Here is a 19,319-nt window from a genome sequence, read left to right as displayed (position 1 = left end):
CTTCAAACATTTGAAATGTTGTTTATTATTGTATCCAGCGAAATGGGTCTCTAAAAATATCACCCAACAACAGTGTTTACATATGAATTAATTATGTAAATTATTTTTTGCATAATACTTGAGACAGCTGTAGTCAGACAATACAATACAATACAAAATGTATGTAAATGAGAGAAAATTTACAAAAGCACAACCTCATTCTAATTTAAAGTCTTATTTTTCTTCAATTTGATGGCATTTTTTGTAAATATAATTTCAGTTTATTTATTCGTGGCTAATCTTGGACCAAATAACTTATACATTAGCAGCATTTTGGTAAATTTCGGTCCTTAAAAATGTTCTTTTATGCTGCATGTGAAGATGAGGTCAGTTGGCTTTGCTTCATGTCTACCAAATTATCACATTGGTGGGGTTGACCTTCATCTCACTACTGTAGGCTGGGCCAAACTAATGACTATGTAAAGCAGGAAATTTTCATTTGCATAAGGAGCTTTAAACCGCTGTACTTGGCTGAACCTCTGACCTCTTAGCTGACTTCCCTAAGTTTATGTATTATGGCATCACTGCATGCATCTTTCATCAACATAGGACGCTGATCATGCGTACAGGCTCTGATGATAAATCTGACCAAAGCAGTTTGGTACACTTAAAATGGGCTTGTGAATGATCAAGTCATTTAACAAATCCAGTTCTCTTGTTTTTATTTTGTTTTTGTAGCTACTGCGGTTTGTAGTTGGGTCTGTCGTTCCATGTAGAGTTCTGTTCAGCCATGCAGATCTGTTGTCTTTTTTAGAAGTGAACAGTAACTGAGGGTGTATGTATGTGGGGATGGGAACATGTAAATGGTGCAGTTGCTCTGACATGTTGCTGGAAATATTGATTAACACACTTCCTGGTAAATGATGATTGACAGTATTGATTAGCTGTAAATTTCAGTGGTAAAGTAGTGGGTGACCCATATGCACTTTTTGATAGCCATGCTGATATCAATATCTTTAGAGAGCAGGGTGTCTGATATACACTGTGTGCAGAATTATTAGGCAAGCTGACTTTCTGATCATATTTTTTTTCCAAGCACATTTTACCAATTTCAATCCACATCAATCTTAATAACTACTATTAATAATGTTTTTAATCATTTATAAGTGATATATAATTGTTCATGAAGGCTGGAAATGAAAAACGCTTTATATTCAGGTGTGCAGAATTATTAGGCAGGTTTGCTTTTACAGGCAAAATGAGCCAAAAAAGAGATTTAACTCAGACTGAAAAGTCAAAAATGATTAAATACTCATGAGAAGGACGCAATACTAATGCAATACTAGAAATTGCAAAGTTAAAGCATGACCAAGGGAAAGCAAAATGCTCATTGGGTCAGCGGGGTCATACAAAAACAGGTGGAAAAGAAAAGACACATGTTAACTGCAAAAGAGTTAAGAATTAAGGTGAAGAGTTAAGTGTGAAACCATCAGGAACCCTTTAGTCTCCAGCGCCACCATTTTCCAGAACTGCAACCTACCTGGAGTCTTCAGAAGTGCAAGGTGCCAGGATCTCAGAGACTTAGGTTAGCTAAAGAATCCTAAAAAATGACCCGCTTTTAATAAGAATCACAAGCGGAAGTGTTATAAAATACATGAAGACTGGGTTTTTATAGGCCTTATAGACAGACAGATTGAGAGTGACTCCTGAAGGACCAGCACCACATCCTCTTTTACCACTGTTTGAAGAATTTATCTTCCAGAATCTGGTAGTAAGTTTTGGAAGATCATTTTTAGTCCATCTCTGCAAGACGGATATTTCAGGATTAGAGAGGGACTAAAAGTGAACTCCCACACTTTACTGCCAGATTCTGGAAGATAAATTCTTCAAACAGTGGTACAAGAGGATGTGGTGCTGGTCCTTCAGGAGTCACTCTCAAGCTGTCTGTCTATAAAGCCTATAAAAACCCAGTCTTCATGTATTTCACAACACTTCAGCTTGTGATTCTTATTAAGTGTGGGTCATTTTTTAGGATTATTTAGCTAACCTAAGTCTCTGAGATCCTGGCACCTTGCACTTCTGAAGACTCCAGGTAGATTGCAGTTCTGGAAAATGGTGGCGGTGGAGACTAAAGGGTTCCTGATGGTTTCACACTTAATTCTTCACCTTAATTCTTAACTCTTTTGCAGTTAACATGTGTCTTTTCTTTTCCACCTGATTTTGTATGACCCCGCTGACCCAATGAGCATTTTGCTTTCCCTTGGTCATGCTTTAACTTTGCAATTTCTAGTATTGCATTAGTATTGCGTCCTTCTCATGAGTATTTAATAATTTTTGACTTTTCAGTCTGAGTTAAATCTCTTTTTTGGCTCATTTTGCCTGTAAAAGCAAACCTGCCTAATAATTCTGCACACCTGAATATAAGGCATTTTTCATTTCCAGCCTTCATGAACAATTATATATCACTTATAAATGATTAAAAACAATATTAATAGTAGTTATTAAGATTGATGTGGATTGGAATTGGTAAAATGTGCTTAGAAAAAAAATATGATCAGAAAATCAACTTGCCTAATAATTCTGCACACAGTGTATATCATACTACACTATTTAATTTAAATAATATGCATAACAATTGCAATTAATTTTTTTTTTTTTTTTTTTTTTTTTACATATTTCTAATTTAGCAAATATTTGATTTAAAAATGTATATAAAAATGAACTTGATTAAAATGTAAAATAAATGGATTTATTTGTTAGAAACTTCTTATGTGATCTGATTATAGAATATTTAAAAAAGAAATGGTTTAAAAAATGAATAAAAAGGTAAACTCTATAACCAACAGTGCACTCAGTAATTTGGCAAGTTTGTGTGCACTGGGAAACTTATTTTCTCAAAAAAATACCAGGTAGGGCTAATATTACATGCAGTGACATAGCAGCAAACTGGATATAGCGCAGCATAGTTTGAAATCAAGAACTTAAAGGGTTAGTTCACCCAAAAATGAAAATAATGTCATTTATTACTCACCCTCATGTCGTTCCACACCCGTAAGACCTTCGTTCATCTTCGGAACACAAATTAAGATATTTTTTGATGAAATCCGATGGCTCAGTGAGGCCTCTATTGAGAGCAAAGCCACCAAAACTCTCAAGATCCATAAAGGTACTAAATACATATTTAAAACCGTTCATGTGAGTACAGTGGTTCTACCTTAATATTATAAAGTGATGAGAGAACTTTTTGTGTGCCAAAAAGAACAAAATAACGACTTTTCAACAATATCTAGTGATGACCGATTTAAAAAATCTTTTTGTCAAATTAGTGATTCGGATCACCTATGAAGCGGCTAAACTGCTGAAATCACGTGACTTTGGTGCTCTGAACAAGTGATTCGATTTGTAAAGCTCTGAAGCAGTGTTTTGAAATCGGCCATCACTAGATATTGTTAAAGTCGTTATTTAGTTTTTTTTGGTGTACAAAAAGTATTCTCGTCGCTTTATAATATTAAGGTGGAACCACTGAACTCACATGAACAGTTTTAAATATGTTTTTAGTACCTTTCTGGACCTTGAGAGTTTCAATGACTTTGCTCTCAATAGAGGCCTCACTGAGCCGTCAGATTTCATCAAAAAATCTTAATTTGTGTTCCGAAGATGAACGAAGGTAGAACGACATGAGGGTGAGTAATAAATGAAATTATTTTCATTTTTGGGTGAACTAACCCTTTAAAAGTTATGCAATATAAAAATAAAAGTCCCATCCCTGTCAAAATCTGAACGGTTTTAACCAAACAGAAAAACGGGTGATTTAAAAACGCCATACACTCCAAAAAAAAAAATTAAGCCTTTAAGATTTATGCATTTCAGTTAATAGTAAAATTCCATTGAATTGAATAATTCTAACATATTTTAATTAAATAATTGAATAATCAATTATTCAGATAAAATATGCAAGGATTATGCCTATTCAATTCAGTTTGATGGAATTTTGCTATTAATTAAAATGCGTAAATCTTAAAAGGCTTACGTTTTTGGAGTGTATATTGGCCGATATTATCGGTCGACCACTACCTTAAAGTCAGCGCAAAATCAAAATTGACGTTGCTTTATGTATATACTGTTCTTGTGGCACTTATATATTGTGAACCATTAATCACTTTTTTTTTTTTTTTTTTTTTTTTTTATAAAGATGTTTGTTTAAACCTTTTTTTTTTTTTTTCTCAACCCCTCACCTCCGACTACTTGTCACATACACCACTTTTTACAGTCTATCATGTGCCGCGTCACCCCCTGGGTGGTTTCTGCCGCGACCACGTAACACTTTCTTGGTCACGAGCCACTTCCTCTATTCATATTACTCAACTCCTGTAAAAGGTTTACCTTTATAGATTCAGGAGGAGTCAGGTAGGCGTATAATATTTTCTTCTTAGATTATATTATCTCAGGGTCTACTTCTGATCACTACCGTACCTCCTAGGCCTACAGTTCAGATATCAACCAAGCCTACCTGGGTGGGTTGGGTTAGCCTCCCGTTCAGTGCACCACAGCTGGCTCTTCGCCCTCAGAGGACAGCTATGCCTGCTAATGCCACAGCCCACTCTGTTGCGACTGGTTGGCAACCTTGACTGACTTTGTAAAGTCCGTCGGGATATCTTTATAAAAATATATCTTTTTCAGACAGTCAACTTCTGATACCCCAAATGGATTCTCACTCTACGACAATAAAAAGACTGAGACAATACTATCAGAGTTTGAGGGCAGTCCTCATTCTCATTTTATTATTTCTTGCAAAGGCAAAAGCTAAATACACCACTCTATGCCAGCTAACCTGGAAGTTCCATGGGCCAGATAAATAATTAAATTTTTAAAGCTTACCCTCTTCTCTATTCAGTATATGTTCTTCTCTAAGAAAATCAGGTGTCTTTAATCTTCTGAGGGTTGTGGTCTGACGATGGCTTCCGCTTGCTGATTGCTTGTATGCTCTTTCTTCAGCAAAATTACACAACTACTACTACTGCTCCAACTACATCTCTTTTTGAGAGCTATAAAGGCCCCAATATTTATATTCTCTTTTGACGCACTTTATCTTTTCATTTACGCACATGTGGTTTCTACTTGCGTCAATTGCTAGGTTACTTGTCTATCACCTTTTTTAACTGGAGTGAATGCATTTTATATTTGCAGCAATGGCTTAAGCAATAAACACATTTTTTATTATACATTTTTATCAGATTTCTACCTTGCTAGACATTTATTTCCTAACTGTCTTCATTCTTATCAGTTACACACGACAATGCTTCTATCCCCCAGAACCCATGTTCACTTACACACATAAAGCAACATCTGTCATTTTTACAGGATGTGGTATACACTTCACTTGAGCCCACAGCATGTTTTTGCATGTCTCGTCTATGAAAACTTCATAGACCCCAGAGATTCTTCAAGTTTAGCAATTTTCTGCTTTTTATTATATCTTTTAAAATCTTTATCAAACTGTTTGGAAGAGAACACTCCATTTCTCTTGACAATCGGTTCTTAAAATCAAATCCTGCCCACAACATTGTCAATGAATGTCCTGATTCCTTTAGAAATGCGTCATATTACAGAAGTAAAATTTTGTGTTGTGAACACCGTTTTATATTGACTTCAGTCAAACGTCTTTTCATAGTTATTCATTTGGTTGAAATGTATTGTTGACTGTTGTGGAAGTAGGTAGAAACTGTACCTCCTTCTGTTTATGCTCTGTGTCTCTTTTGTTATTATGCTAAACTAGGGACAATCATTATTATAATTGAAACATGCATTGTTAGTGCTTAGCTGAAATTAGTGGACATGCTGTGAGAAAAGGCTGTTACTGTTCTTTGTTGTTTTTGCCAAGACCTGGCACTCACATCCTCAACCTGAGTGAGAGAGGGAAATAAAGACCGAAAGGCAGGATGCATTCACAAACACGTGCACAGATTTAGTCTTTGAACCATGCAATCACACTAGTCTGTCTGGATGTTTATTTTAAAACCTCTTAAACCAACCTCTGATCATTTCTTTAGGACACTTTCTCGCTAAAGTTGCCTAGATCCTTTCCATGCATGGCACAAGAGAGCCATCTGCCACTGCGGTCTCATAACAGCAGAGACTGTCAATGAGCATTAGCATCAACGAGCAAGTGTTAGCGCCCGCCTAGCCTGTCCGTATGGAGCTCCCAGTGAGGGCCAATGGTATTTATCCTGCCAGACGCTGACACTAGAGCTGCCTACACTGTTGGAAACTTATGGAACTACATAACCTGTTGGACACTTGCTGATCTTCAGCGTCTGTGCAGTAAAACATTACAGTTGAATTAAGCATGTCACTGATCCAGTTTTGTTCTCGGTAAACATTTCTAGGCACGCTGTGTTTAAAATAACAAGGCGACGATCTCTTCCGAACACCTGATGATGTGCAGTGCACACACATTGACCATGTTTACATGCACAAGAATATTCTTGCATTAACTGGAATTTGGACATTCTGATTATAAATCAGTCATGCAAACACATTATCATGATTAAGACAAAATTCTGTTTTCTAGAAATCCACAACAGCTTGTAAATGGGTCAATAACATGACATGCATTTTGTGTCCAAGTGCATTATTTCCTTTTAAAATAATTTGATAAATTCATTACATGTATCACTTTATTCTGTTAAAACCTATTTGGTTTGAATACATTTTCAGTACATTCAGGTAATATTATTTTATGTTTTGGTATCTTAAACCTCCAAATAATTTTATGTTTGAAACCTTTCTTATAAACAAATGTTATAAAAATCAGTAGTTTTAAAGCTGAGGTAATTGAAAAATGTTTGTCCAGCAATTTGTATGTTCTCATGTCAGGGTGGCACAACTGCAAACATGGGTCTTTTATTATGGAATGAAAAGATGATAACAATAAGCATAATAATGCATCATCAAGAGGACCCCAGTTGATCTTTGTGGCAGAATGAAAAAGTTTGTGGATTTCTCTCAAATAGCTACTTAGGTTGGTACACTTTCCATGTCAGGTGGTACAAGGAATGTAAAACTAGGAAAATGCTATTTAATCATAAACCCCTTTATTGAATTTAAAATTATATGTATGAACTTGCTAGCATAAGCAAAAGCTAATACAGGCATCTAAGTAGAAGCCTGTTCGATGTAAAATTAGTTACAAAAGTCAGGTGGTGCAAATAAAAAAAACATTTAAGCTAAATAAAGAATACATTTAAGCCAAGATTGTCTATTCTTATTCTATTCCATAACTTTTTTTTTGGTTAAAAATTATCCAGTTTGATTATCAATTTGAGCAAGTACATAACTAGCCAGTGTTCAAAACGATCTCCTTACCTTAGCCCGATTCACAATGTTAAGCTTGTAATAATGTTTTCTAATTCGGGTGGTACTGGTGGGTTTCCGCGGGAAATTCGAGCATGCAGCCATTCGTCTTTGCGTCATTACTTCACGTCTAGGGCTGGGCGATATATCGCATGCGATTGTCACACGCATTTTGTCAGTAAAGCCGGTTCCCTGATTACTGCGAAATCGCCATCACCTGCTTTCAAATGGAGCGTCATTTAATAGACAGAACCGTAGATCACTGACAAGCTACGCAATGTCGCGTTCATTATCGCAAATGAATCGCCTTCGATAATGAACGCGATATTGCGTAGCTCTGTCTATTAAATGCTGCTCCATTTAAAAGCAGGTGATGGCGATTTAGCGGTAATCAGGGAACCGGCTTTACTGGCGAAATGCGCGTGACAATCTCATGCGATATATTGCCCAGCCCTAGTCACGTCTGTTTACATAGGGTGTATTCACACTAGGCACGGTTTCCTTGAACTGAGCCCGAGCGCGATTGTCCCCCTCCCCACACACTTGCACTTAACATTCCAGGCCGAAGCACGCTTACGTCATATACGATGCAACTTTTTGAATGGAAGAAAACAGGAAGAAATGCACTTTCGCTAAGATACTGCCTAATATAGGCTATTTATAAGTTATGCCGTGCAGCGATTTTCAATAGTGCATATCAGAGGATTATTACGAAGTCAGCTGACGATAATGGAGGAATTTGCAGCTTTACTCGTGAACTACAATTCCTGTTCATCAATATTTTGAGAATCAGACCTGTTATAAACCCAAAAACATTCAAATTAATTACATGGATTTATAAGTGTACTATCAAAGTAGTAAAAAAGATGTTTGCTGTCATAATGATGACAGTAGCCCACACAAAAGGAGTAACTGTTCTGTGCTCTGGCACGGTTAGCGCTCACACTGCATGCGAACCACGATTGAGCCAAACCAATTTCAAGCAGACCAGGGCCGGCTAAACGAACTGCACCAGGGCACAGAACGGAGCGATCACACTTGTCAAACGAACCGGGCTTTGGAGGTCAAACGTGCTCGGGCATGGTTCAGAGCGCCTAGTGTGAGTACACCCATAAAGGAGTCCCAGCTAGTAGGCTATATGGCATGTGGAGGATGCTGCAGGTGGCGGATCATTTATAGCCTTTTCTCACAGTAGATGCAATAATTAAACTTATCATTTTGATGGCGGATTGTAATCCAGAAAGATCCAAATGACAATCATCACATCAGTTACAACTGGATTCACCCGTAGTGGCTACAGAAATCGAAATTTACAGGTAACGCTAACACGCACTAAATACAGTTACGCAATGCTGATGTTGTTAACATTAACAATTTGAGCACAAAGTATAACAATAATTTGCACGGTTTGACATGATCCAAGCTAATCAATTGTTAGATTTAATCACCATTGGCAGCGCAATTGTAGTTCTTTTTTTTCCCTCAGTTGGTCAGAACAAAAGTGGCAGACATGTTACTTACTTGTTCAGATGACATTTTCTGGTGAAAATTCTTATTTTGGTCATGCTTCCAAGACGTAGAATCTGTGATTCCGAAGTACAGTATCCACACCAATTTGGTGACTTACAGCAAACATTAGCTACACAACCCATGTAAACGTGATAATTCCACAAATAACTGCAATTGCAGGCTTCAAACAGAGATGGCGACAAAGGAGCAAAACTTATGGACTGCAGGTTTAATTATTGTTCTAAAATGTTATGTATTGTTCTAAAATCAGTCGAGTGCTTTTACTGTAATTTAGGCAAGCGCGCTCATAATAGAAGCGATTGAGAGCGCAGCTCATGGTTGCATAGCAACGACAGACGCCACTGGAGCGAAAACGCAATGGAAAGAAAGAGAATGCGGCGCGGCCGCTTATGTGACGCGATATGTGAGTGCTCCATAGAATGGCGACTTTTTCTTTGCAAATCAGACAGGTAGAAAATAGAGAATAATAATAATAATAATTTAGCGGGCCGGATTATGTTTTATTTTTGAGATCAGTTGCGGGCCGGGTAGAGGGGGTGGGCGGGCCGGCAGTTTGAGACCACTGATCTAACGTCTTTGCTGTTGGTTTCTTCCTACTCTTCCACTTCTTCTTCTCCTTACTTGGCGGCCACGGCCAGTGCAGCTGGCATCCAACTTAAAGGTGCATTGCTGCCACCTACAGTACTGGAGTGTGAAACAGATTAGTGGGGGGGAAAAAAACAGGTGATGACTGCGTGCGTGGCGAGTGGTGGGCCGGCCCGTCGGCCGTCCTGGAGTACCGGCCGTTCTGTGATTTTCCAGATCACACAGATGGCCAGTCCGCCCCTGTTTGGTGGTATGGGTAGGTTTAAGGCTGGGTTAAGGGGCAAGGATCAACAGTGTAGGCTAATATGTCATTACAGAAATTAATTGCAGATGTTATATGCAGGTATTTTTAAATAAGTACAAGGTAAAAACATGTATGTACGTACCTAATAAGTGCATTGTATCAAATGATTTATGATTTAAATGATTTAAATGTTAGTGCATATAGTTAAAGGGAGCGCATTAAAAAGGATCCGACTGCAAGAGACGAAAAGAGAGGTGATGAATCTTGTATAGTGTTCCATTTCAGTTGCTGCATTTAATGTTTTAAACATTTTGATGTATGTATTTTTGAGATTTTAATTTAAAATTCTCAACTGACTTAAGCTGATGATTTTTTTTTTTTTTTTTTTTTTTGCATCAATAAAACGTTTTTGTTATTCAATCGGTATCGATTACAGTGTCTCGAACCAACCTAGTGCACTTTATACAAGTTCCTTCTGGTTCGTCTAATCTGATTGGCTGAGAGGTCTTTTCAGCCATGAGATTCTAGAGATAAGCTAAATCCAGCTGCAGAATCGCAACGCCAGACCTGCAGCAACAGGTTGGAAGTGAGGGGCGGAGCTTATACAGTTAAAGGGTTAGTTCACCCAAAATTGAAAATTCTGTCATTAATTACTCGCCCTCATGTCATTCCAAACCCGTAAGACCTTTGTTCATCTTTGGAACATAAATTAAGATGTTTTTGATTAAATCTGAGAGCTCTCTGACTCCTCAGTAGACAGCAATTTAACCACCACTTTCAAGGTCCAGAAAAGTACTAAAGACATTGTTACAATAGTCCACATGACTGCAGTGGTTCAACCAATAATGAGTCGGCATTCTGGCGTGGAACCTAGAAGCGGTGAATGTAAACAGCGTAGGAGAATGACACAGAAGAGAAGATATTGTTAAATGAAGTTGCTATTTTTTTGTTTTTGCACACAAAAAGTATTCTCGTCGCTTCATAGAATTAAGGTTAAACCACTGTCAAATGGACTATTTTAACAATGTCTTTAGTACCTCTCTGGACCTTGAAAGTGGTTAAATTGCTTTCTGTGGAGGAGTCCAATACCTCTCTGATTTCATCAAAAATATCTTAATTTGTGTTCTGAAGATGAACGAAGGTCTTAAGGCAGGAACACACCAAGCCGACGGTCAGCCGTTGGGCAGTTTTTCTTCGTCGGCCGACTGTTTTCTCAGTGTGTTCTGCACCGTCGGCTGAAGTTGGTCCTCATCGGCTTTTTTTCGACGTTGAATCGCCATCGGTCCGTCGGGCCTGATCATCTGATCATTCTGATTGGCTGTTCAGCTACTGCCACCTGCTGGTACGGAAAGGCATTTCATCTTATGCAGGCGCAGAACGGACGTGCTACTTGGCCAGGTGTCGAGAGTCGGTTTGGTGTAAAAACCTGACGAAAAACTTGATGAATTTCTGGACCTTTTATAATGAAACAGCCAAAGCGAAAAAAATGACAGAATGATATAAATGTTATAATAGATAAATTAAATGTTCACTTTTTTGTTTTTTGTTTTTTTTTACATGATTCCCAATTATTTCGATTCACGAGCATTTGTACAGTCATTACATTTTTATTTCATTGTTTCGCAATTCATTCAGTTTTATCTTTTGAAGCAGATTTGTTACGTGACAGCATTAAAGTTTTAATTAAAAATTAAAGTCAAGATCAAGTTATCTGCATCTCCTGTGCTGCATCAAGCCACTTCCATAATGTCACCACTCAAATTAATGCATGGTTCAGATTAACTGTACAGCATGTGTATAAGACTCCAATACAATTGTAAAGTAATTATTCCATCATGAATAAAACTGGCTGTGTCTATAGTGTTATAGACTACACAACATTAAAATATTATTTTCAAATTAATTTGTGAATTATCATCATTTTAAGTTATTGTCCCCAGATTTTAAGTATCAATTCCACTTAAAAAGTTGCAATCTAATTCTGTTTACTTGAAATAAGCCTGCTCACGAGCAGGTTTAAGCTTACGGACCTGTTGCTATGGTAGCAAGTCCAGGATGAGCGTTGAAAAAAATCCAAGATCATGCCAAATCATCATCAATCAAATCCAGTTAACTGAGTTAGCAACATACAAATAACAGGCCCCTGACTACTATTGCAATTATGCAATTATTGTAAATTAATATGAATAAAATACACAAACACAAAGTAATGTGTTAGGCACTGCAGATTTCAATTAGAAATGAAATTAGATATGTTTAAAAAAAAAAAAAAAAAAAAAAAAAAAAAAATTCAAAATGAATTTAAACACTTTGAAATGTTATTCAACAATTGAAAATGTTTCAAAAATATGCATTACATCCATTCTGAACACATTTTTTAAATGTTTTTTTATATTTGCCATTGACACATGCCCATTTTAATAAATTTTCTGTCTCTGCATGCATTATTTGGAATATCTGCTGAATTCCAAACACAGTATAGTAATTTTAATGTGTGCTTGTCCAAACAAAAGTATTTCTATATTTGTGGTACATTTTAGATATATGAAATTATTTTATAATATACTTTTATAATTTAATAAAATTATCACAATGTTAGTATATTAATTAATATCTATGTGAATAATAACAATAACATTATTATTATTATTATTATTATTATTATTATTATTATTATTATTATAATAATAATAATAATAATAAGCAAACATTAATACATTTTGAGGCTTAATCAGAAAAGGTTGTGAATGGAAAAAATGATCAGTTTTTCTAGGGTTGTCACGATACCATAAACATGTCTTACGATACTATACCAGCTGAAGTATCACGATACCAAGTAGTATCGCGATACCATGCAGTCTACAAAATGAACCAAACTTTCATAAAAACATGAAAACAGACCAGATTTTTCTCTGAATATTTCATTAATAAGAATGAATAACAGGCTTTTATTACCAATCAAATGAATCATTGTAAACAAAATTCATCTTAGCACTGCACAGAAGCTGTATGAACTGACATTACGATGTAGCATTTATGCATTTACACTTCAATTACAATTGCATAAATAATGTTATGATATTAATGTTTCAAAGATAAAAATTTGAATATAGAAATAAAAATGTTGGTGGGAAAAAAATGATAGAATAGACCTACTTTTAGATGGTAAAAAATGATAGAATAGGCATACTTTTAGATGGGAGACTAAAGTCGCCAGTAGGTGGCAGCAAGTGTTAATGATTAAGTCAATGAATCATTCAACCGATTCGTTCAAAACGGCTGATTCATTCAGGAACGAAGCAAATGACTGTCTTAATGAATGGATTAGTGAGTCAGTGACTCGTCCAATTTGTTCAAAAACAGATTCATTTAGAAACGAAACAAAAACAGCGCTCTTGCTCGTGTCACGAACTATCAGGAGCATTTTTGCCAGCCTATCTTGAAATATCTAACCCTGACTGGAGAGCAGTATGTATATTAAAACATAATAGATTTATAAAATCACGATTGATATGATTGATAAAAACCGAGTGCAAACCCGCTATAGCTTATTGATGAATGGAATCGCATTTTTCTGAATCGTGTTCGCAAAGATGTTTCTAGAAACAAACTATTTAATCTTTTCCAGAAGTGGTCAAATGAGCAACGGAAAAACTGAGAATTCATTCTTATATAAAGATTTTATGATGTTAACTGAGTGAATTTCAGACCCTTTCTCCAGTTAGAATGCACTGTGAACAACAACGTGCAAGTGCAACTTTATCTCATTGCAAAATTAACTGAAGCATCAGGAAACAATAAGGCGCTAAATCTACAGAGCATTTACTACACAGGGCACAGCAGACAGTCAACGGCAGTCTCTTGTAATGTTTTTGCAGGCACATTCAACTGAAGTGTACCTGCCGCACATACAACATTCCTTACAGTACTGACGATACTACCGTTTAAAAAATACAATGGCATCGCCAGTATTTTGAAGCTTTAGTATCGCGATACTACCGTAGTACCGGTACACCGTGCAACCCTAAGTTTTTCAAATGATCTGCTCTAATGTTTTCTCAATGCACTGAGTGCAGTTTTTGGCCCAAATATTTGATTTACTTTAGGCGGCATATCTATTAGTGGGTCATACTGTACAACAGTATTGCAGGTCTCATGGGTGGGGTGCATGGAGCTGGCACGGTTAATCAAACAGGTCTGGCATCTCTATATGTCTGTTCGACTTCGCACTGATCCTGCTGTGAACCTACACTCCATCCCTGTTGCCAAAGACATTCATGCCAGCTTCCCTGCCAAGCAGCATCTCAGTACTATTTATAAATAAACACATGGGTGCCAGTGTGGATTTTATTCAGCAGACCTTAGAATGACACTTGCCTTTAGGTTACTAAGTCATTAGATTTAAAATGAGGTGAGCTGGCTTAAATGTTGAGTAGTCTCTTACATAAAGAGCATTGGCTGCATTGTTGAACAAATTGGCAGGCCTACGTGGAATTTGCGGCCACAGAAAATGGAACGCCGATCATTCGCAAAGTTCTACACGTTCTTTGCCCCTTGTGCATTTTAAAGTCCCGTTGAAACTGAAGTATTTGCAGATCTTTTTCTGTATTGTGATGTGTGAAACAACAGATTATTGAAAAAGAATAAAATGTAGCGCAGGGACTTGTTTCTATCTATCGGTTGTTGGATAGAGGCAGAACTGAATGCGAGCTAGGGCTTGCTTGCATAGACTTGTTAGGTAGTCAACTACTTCAACCACTAGTCTCTACTACTATTCTACTAGTCAACTACTTCAACTAGGCCTACTAGTCAGAAGCCATTGAGTACTTGAGCACGTACTGTAGTAACTATAACAAGCAACTTCAAGCCTGCATCCTTCACGTGTCAACAAACTTTTCTTAACGCAAACCAGAGAGCCATTACATGACCAAATAGTGTATGTGGCAACAGGACGATGACTATATAGGCTAATGAAGTGCATATAGTAAGAGAAAGATTTCATTTCTCTAGTGAACTAACAAACTTTGGACACTGAATGGCTTTTCTGAGGTAAATGCTACATGACATATTGTTTACAAGCATTCATTGATGTCGTTCCCACGTTGAAACACTGATTGAGCAATTATGAGATATGACCATTTCAGTAAGTTGTACTGTATCTTTCAACATACCTTCAGATGTTCTTTCATGTTTATTCTGTAACTAGTATTAAAGAGGAAGAGATGATCACGTTCACTCGCGCTCCGCGTTGCTGAATGAACTGAGGCGCCTGTACAGTGATCTGTTATTTAATGTTATTTAAGGCTAACTGTTCAAATGATTTTTTTTTAAATTCAGTATACACGCATTGTTTGAAGTCAAAGGTTATAATATTGTGTGCCAATTTACATGTTAGGTATATACATATAAGAGACAAAATGTAAAAAAAAAAATGTTATTGGTAACACAAACCACGAGTACTCAAGAAACTCCGGTATTGTTTTGACAAGTAACCTAGGAGAAATCAACGTCATGCAGCCATAATGCGAGCGTGCATATAGGGCTGCGTGATAAATTGCGATTTATCACACATTTTATGGCACGCATTTTGGCAAAGGCTGCGATTGTTTTATGCGCAGCTTGTCAGAGCTGTACGGCTCTGTGATCAGTAGTAAATGCTTCTCCATCTGAAAGCCAGAGGGCGCTCTCATGCAGAAACTCCAAATATGCCCTGCCACAGAAGATAACAAGTGTCATTCCAGGAAATCCATAGTCAGAATCCATTTAAAATGCATTAGCATTTGGAGTCAAACTTTATTGTCAAGCTGCGCATAAAAAAAATAATCGCAGCATTTGAGATCTCATAATCGCATTTAAGCATGATTTCAATTAGGGCTGGGCGATATATCGCATGCGATTGTCACGCGCATTTCGTCAGTAAAGCCGGTTCCCTGATTACCGCTAAATCGCCATCACCTGCTTTCAAATGGAGCGGCATTTAATAGACAGAGCCGTAGTTCACTGACAAGCGACGCAATATCGCGTTCATTATCGAAGGCGATTCATCTGCGAAAATGAACGCGATATTGCGTCGCTTGTCAGTGAACTACGGCTCTGTCTATTAAATGCCGCTCCATTTGAAAGCAGGTGATGGCGATTTAGCGGTAATCAGGGAACCGGCTTTACTGACGAAATGCGCGTGACAATTGCATGCGATATATCGCCCAGCCCTAATTTCAATATTATTTTTCGTATCCTGCGATAAATCGTGCAGCCCTACTTGCATGTCAGTTGTAAGAAAGGGGTTGTTTAAGTAGACTAAATAATTGGAGAATCTGACATACGACACCAGAAAGAAGTCAAGTTAAGACAGTGAATAAAAGTTATAAAGTCACAAAAATTGAAAACTGCATGGATGAGATGTTCACAATACGATCAAACATGCATTTTGAAAATAGGTGAATTGTCGTTTCATGCTGACTTTAAATATTTTAATTATGGTTTCAAATATCAATAAGAGTGTAATAGTCATCTCCATTTAACACAATTGAATTTTTAAAAGGATAGTTTACCCAAAATTTTCTGTTAAACACAAAAATATTCTGAAAAATATCCAAACAAAAGTTAATGGGGTCCAGTGTTCTTTTGGACTCCACTGACGTTCATTATATAGACAAAAACACTCTTATGTTTCTTTTATGCTCTATATTCATATTAATAATTTGTAATTCTGGTGTTAACGCATTATCTGTGTACATGGAACTTTTCATTGGAACATCTTGACATGTTACTTCAGATACTTTCCCAGATTGCAGGTCTGTTCGGACCATCAGAGAGTAAGAAAGAGATAGGTAGTGGGAGGGATGAGAGAAAAGTGGAAGACAAATTGACATTTGAAATTTTCCGTGCTCTGCAATAAGTCCCCCCCCCCCCCTCAAGAGTGTTACATAAGCAAAAAATGTCAACTAGAGACTGAGAGAGGAAAATTGTGTGCTGTTTTTTAATGATGAAGAGAGAACGTTGCAATGGATTATATTCAACAGTACAGTGTTGCTTTTACAGTACTGTAGCACTAAAGCTTGATGTTTACATTGGTCTTCTTCATTGATATTATTAAATTAGTATTCTGATTGTGTGATACTGATTGTAAATAGTCAGTGAGCACAATGAATGAGAATGAAGACCGCATACTTTCACACACTCTTACAAATTTAAATGTCTCACTAGTGAGGTCATGAGAAAATGGTTCTCTTCTCCATTTCTTTTTCACTCTCAATCATCTTATCCCCTTTTTTCCTCACTATTCCCCTCTCTCTTGCGATCTTGACATGCTTACTAAACAGGCAACTGAAGTCCCTCTCAAAGGTTTTGGCACTGGTCTTCAAATGGGCGGAAAGAGAAACACACTCTCACTGTCACAATTTCTCATCTTCACTCCATTATAGCATGTTTTGTGTTATTCTTCTTTCAGCGTCTCTCTTTCCCCAACGTCTCTTTTTTTGTCAGCTGACCCCTTTGCAAAGAGTTATGCAAATCAAAACAACTGTTTTCCTCTTATAGCCTCTCTCATGCTCTGTCTTTGAGGGGTGACAGTGTTTTTTACTTGTCAGTCCAGTGACTCTGTATAATTTAGCCTTTAAATATTTCAAAACAGATTTAGAAGGATCCAAGTGTTGCATTGATATTAAACTCTGCTGGTGGGAACCTAGATGAGAATTTAATAGAGTACTTGAACCTCACGTGAAGTACGTGAGAAATGATTCATGCATACCCTGCCATCTCCGTTACCCTCTCAGAGGGGACTGTGTGAATAAATGAATGAGAGAAAGAGAGGAAGTGATTCAAGTGGATTGGACAGAGGGGTCTCTGTTTTACATGGCTTTTGAGATGTTCCAAAATGGCAGCCTCTTTACATTTGCTTCTTGGCAACTTTGTGTGTGAGTGTCTGTTAGGGGTTGATGTGTGACTCGCATGTAATTTACAATGAAGAGGAATTAAACCATGGAAACTGAATTTCACAGTGTCAGTCAAATACTTTAAAGTGTATTGTTAAAGTTACTCAGTGGCTAAAATTTGACTTAATGTTGCTTGATTCTGCTTTGATACTGTTTCAATTTAAATGATGATCAGAATTTATTTGGCAAGTGTGCACATATCAAGAGCATATGCGTTTTGCATGCTTTGTTATATATGTTTTTTATATTAGTTTATTATATTTATTGTATTTCTTTAATAATTTAAAATACACTAACTTTCAAAAGTTTGGGGTTAGTAAGACATTTTAATAAGTTAATACTTTTATTCAGCAAGGAAGCATTAAATTGATTAAAAGTGACAGTAACGACATTTTGTAGTACTACAAAAGATTTTGTCACTTTAGATTAGGGTCCAATTCTCACTATTAACTATGACTTTTGCCTCAAACTTCTAATTACTGTTTATTAATAGTTAATAAAAGTTGAGGTATTGGGTAGGATTAAGGGATGTAGAATTTGGTCATGCAGAATAAGGCATTAATGTGCTTTATAAGTACTAATAAACAGTCAATAATATTGAAAATATATTTCAAAACACTGCTTCATGAAATTTCGAAGCTTTATGAATCTTTTGTTTTGAATCAGTGGTTCAGAATGTGTATCAAACTGCCAAAGTCACGTGAACCATTGAAATTTTGAAACGTTTCAAAACTCTTGACGTAACGAAGCCTCGTTTACTGAAATCACGTGACTTTGGCTGTTTGATACACGCTCCGAACCACTGATTTGAAACGCAAGATTCGTAAAGCTTCGAAGCTTCATGAAGCAGTGTTTTGAAATCGCCCATCATTAGATATTGTTGAAAAAAGTCATTATTTTTATTTTTGGGTGAACTAACCCTTTAAACCTAAAATGTTACCAAAATTTATATTTTATATTAATAGAAAGTTCTAAACAACAGCATTTATCAAAGAATCCTGAAAAAAAAAAAAAAAAAAAAAAAAAGAAGGAAAAAAAAAGGGGAAAAAAGAAAAGGTTTTAGATTTTCCACAAAAATATTAAGCAGCACAACTGTTTTCAACATTGATAATCAAGGCCCAGTTTCACAGACAGGGCTGGCTTTAGTAATTATTGTATTTAAGTAACTTTTATAAATATACCCTAGGAAAAAAAAACATTACTGTGTGCATTTTGAGGCAAAACATATGGCTCTGGCATATTTTATGATATGTCAGTGCAAGTTACTTTCAGTTAAAACAGCTCAAACATGCATTTTAGTCTAGGACTATCTTAAGCCTTGTCTGCGATACCTGGGGCAAATGTTTCTTGAGCACCAGATTAGCAGATTAGAATGATTTCTGAAGGATCATGTGACACTGAAGACTGGAGTAATGACTGCTGAAAATTCAGCTTTGCCATCACAGGAATAAATGACATTTTAAAATATATTAAAAAAGTTGTTATTTTAATTTGTAATAAAATTTCACAAAATTACTGTATTTTTGATTAAATAAATGAAGTCTTGGTGAGCATAAGACACTTATTTTAAAAACATTTAACAAATATCACTGACCCTAAACGTTTGGACAGTAGTATATATTTCATAATAAAATATTAGACAAGCAGGAATTTAAATTTCCATTTGTGTTCATATTTGAGGTGCTTTGCATTAG

At 36.4% G+C, this 19,319-nt stretch overlaps 1 protein-coding gene across 8 annotated transcripts in view; it reads left to right on the top strand.

Annotated features, from left to right (window-relative positions):
• Positions 1-19,319, top strand: part of cspg5b (chondroitin sulfate proteoglycan 5b) — a 49,641-nt gene that overhangs the window by 649 nt on the left and 29,673 nt on the right. The window lies entirely within an intron of this gene.

Source organism: Megalobrama amblycephala, linkage group LG9, assembly GCF_018812025.1.
Source record: "Megalobrama amblycephala isolate DHTTF-2021 linkage group LG9, ASM1881202v1, whole genome shotgun sequence".
Lineage (NCBI taxonomy): Eukaryota > Metazoa > Chordata > Actinopteri > Cypriniformes > Xenocyprididae > Megalobrama > Megalobrama amblycephala.
Note: the sequence above shows the minus strand (reverse complement) of the source record. Positions and strands in the feature narration are given on the sequence as shown.